The sequence below is a fragment of the Triticum urartu genome, chromosome 6A, assembly GCF_056163025.1.
Source record: "Triticum urartu cultivar PI428250 chromosome 6A, HENAU_Tu73, whole genome shotgun sequence".
NCBI classification, from domain to species: domain Eukaryota; kingdom Viridiplantae; phylum Streptophyta; class Magnoliopsida; order Poales; family Poaceae; genus Triticum; species Triticum urartu.
Genome location: NC_141878.1, coordinates 31127353 through 31130613, shown reverse-complemented (window position 1 = coordinate 31130613; position 3261 = coordinate 31127353). Strand labels below are relative to the sequence as shown.

The following is a 3261-nucleotide window of genomic DNA, read 5'->3' as shown; positions in this document are numbered from 1 at the left end:
CAGTATCAGCCCACACCAGAAAAGAAAATCTTTGATGGCCAACCACATCCGAGATGCGTGATCCAACGGCCAAAAATGGTGGGGGCATGAGAGAGCGTGGAAAGGGTTCGGTTTTACTGCCCTTAATAGTCATATTATGACGAGATTGAGAGATATTAGAACACATATAATTGAAACAAAGCTACAACCCTACAAGACAAAAGCCGGTTGCTGCACATGTATTATTTGCCTCTTGGTGCTCGGAGATACTAGGAGAAAAAATTAAGTCGATTGGAAACTCTTCGTCGCAACTCATCGGAAACAGATATTTGCTAAAGCACAGTCACATACATTGCCAATTTATTCTGATACAACCAAAAAAGCAATCTTCCTAGGAGCTCTAATCTTTCCATGGTGGTGATGTATCTTTATGGCTCCCCTAGCGATGGAATAGTCCGATGATCATTAACATGTATAGCAGAAGCATTGTCCAATAGAACACATACCACCCCTGTACTTTGGTGGCTCAAATCTAATACAAGCAATTCGACAATTCTCGTCATAAGGGTTCTCGCAGCTACCATGATAGTAAGGATTAACCTTGTACAGGCATCGTGGGTCAGCTTCGGCAGTACCTGAAGTAAATCCCAAAACCGTCCAATTAGAATTATATAGCGAAAGGTCTACAGCCTTATATATAGTGCTATCTTGCAGGCCAACACAAAACCAGGATTATTTACTTACCAAGGCAGAGGAAGAATGCTAACACAGATATAGACAAGACTACTAGTGCTATCTTGCAGGCCATTGTGAAAGCTTGAATTGAATAATCTGAGGTGTGGTAAGCCAAAAGGTCTACAGCCTTATCTATTTATAGTGCTTGGGATGAACCTTCTATCATTAAATTTCATCAGCCATTAACTATATAATATCCCCTCCATTGTTAATTGACGCACATTAATCTAGATACACAAGTATCTAGACACGTTTTAGTGTGCAGATATATACGTATCTAAACAAATCTGCGTCAATTAGTTTGGAATAGAGAAATACTTCCTCCGTTCGGAATTACTTGTCGCAGAAATGGATGTATCTAGACGTATTTTAGTTCTAGATACATCCATTTCCGAGACAAGTAATTCCGAACGGAGGGAGTACTTATTTACAATAGGAATTAGTATATTTGATATTTGTTAGGAAATATATACCTGACGCCAAATTCCTTCATATGAAAGGATCGCCCATTAATTCGGCAGCTTAATATCTCGTACTATAGTCGTCCATAAGATTGATATCCGCTGCGATCGTAATCCATGTATGCATACACAATTGAGAGCAATAATGGTGGTAGATAGGTATTCTAGTCTAATAATTAATAAATTTCAATATTGACTTCCTATCTTGGCATTGGGACATTTAAAACAATGGACCATAACATTGTTCCTCCCTTTCCAAATTAATTAGCGCAGGTTTAGACAAAATATTGCCTAAATCCGTCTAGATTCAGTGAATCTACGTGAATTAATTTGGATTGGAGGGCCGAATTTAACAAAAAAATTGTCAATTTTTACACACTTATCCGTGTTCCTTGACATTGTGATGCTATGTGTGATATAGGTATTAAGAGAGGGTATAACGCAACCACCTACGCCCTCTCATAGCAATTTGACACCTTTTTCAGCCCGATCTACCTTTTCAAAGGTCAAGATAGTGTTCGATCGCCTCCCACTACTGCCGCCATCGTTGAGGACGCCACAGGGCGAAGCCCCTGTGGTGAGGCGGCGGCGGTGGCGCAGTCCTCGGTCGACGGTAACGCGTGGGTGCAGCGGCGTCCATCTTCCTCCTCCTCCAACGACAGTGCACAGCGGGTTGGCGGTGGCCAGGAGATCTCCGGCGGCCGTTGGCGGATAAGATTTTGGCTGCGATGAGATCTTATCTGGGCCCGAGGGATTTAGATCGAGATCCACTGCGGCTGCGCCTCGTCTCGACAACGGCAACAGGAGATCCCCCTGGGTAATCTTCACAGCACGAGGACGTCTGGGTCCCTTGGCCCGGGCATGGTGGTGGTGGCTGCCTTCTCCACCGAAGGCGGTTGGCCAGGCTGGTAGTGACGGATCTTGGATCCCACTATTAGCACCGGCGGCGAGTTGGGGAGACGTAGTCGCCGGTGAAAACCGAGCGGACTCCGGTCATGGCGGGCGATGGCGGCGTCTACATCGTTACCTTGATGAAGGCATCGTCAAGCAACTATCGTCAATCTGCTCGTGCCGCTCCGGGAGAAATCCTAAGATCACCGGATCGGGCGATGGCGGCGTTGCGGTATCATGTTCCCTATTCGGGGCATCGTTTGTGGAGCGGCGCCGGATGGAAGAGGCATGAGGTGGTGTGGTGTGCCTTCTCTCGCGTCGACGACGGCGGGTCTCAGCAGCATGGAGCAACGGGGTCTCGCCGGCGGGCGTGTGATGATGGACGAGCGCAGGATGGTGGCGTTGTCTGGCATCATGGTGGCGTCGATGACAGCTAGACCGGGCAAGGTAGATGCAACAGTACATCACTGAAGATGGATTGGTGGCAGGTGGCTGCGGCGGCCTCATACCAGGCAGGCGTCCTGGTTGAGGAGTGCGTCGGACTGGTGGGTGCCCCATACCTGGCAGAAGTCCTGGTTGGGACCTCAGGTCTTGAATGTTAGGTTTGGCTACGAGGTCTGTTTGATATTAGGCCCAGACTATCAGCATCCTTTCATCAACTAGATAGAAGTAGCGACATATGTTGCCTAGATGGTGGCTTTAGTTTTAGTGTTGTATGATTTTGTAGGGTCTTATGTGAATAATTAATAAAGTGGCTGCATGTATCGTCTGGTTGCAGAGGTCAGGGGTCTTCCTCTTTTTTTTTAAAGATAATGTTCGATCAGCCCAAACATCGCTCGATTTCCCGTCCTCAATTCGCGCTACCTAGGCTGGCCGATCGTTACCGCTATTGGAGTTAACCTTGTTGATTAGCTATTCATCATGTTTAAGTTTTCTTTTATGCATTTAGTTGGGTCGTCCAAGCTAGTAGGGTATTAGCTGATTCAAAATAAGTCATGCAGATTAGAGAGTACTCCCTCCGTTCTAAATTATTTGTCGTAAAAATGAATGTATCTAAAAACTAAAATACATCTAAATGCATCCATACCTGCGACAAATAATTTGAAATGGAAGGAGTAGTCTGCATGGCAAGATTCATCGTGCCAAGTTAGTGAGTGTCGCATGAAACCATGCATGTGTAGCAATGGCACTAGTG

General features: G+C 45.8%; 1 long non-coding RNA gene across 1 annotated transcript; it reads right to left on the bottom strand.

Moving 5' to 3' along the window:
- Positions 1-261: 261 nt before the first annotated feature.
- LOC147963522 (uncharacterized) lies at positions 262-825 on the bottom strand. The gene is made up of 2 exons (XR_015609333.1): positions 724-825; positions 262-614 (listed from the first exon to the last, which is right to left on the bottom strand). It is a non-coding gene; the product is annotated as an uncharacterized LOC147963522 (long non-coding RNA).
- Between the last annotated feature and the right edge of the window lie 2436 nt (positions 826-3261).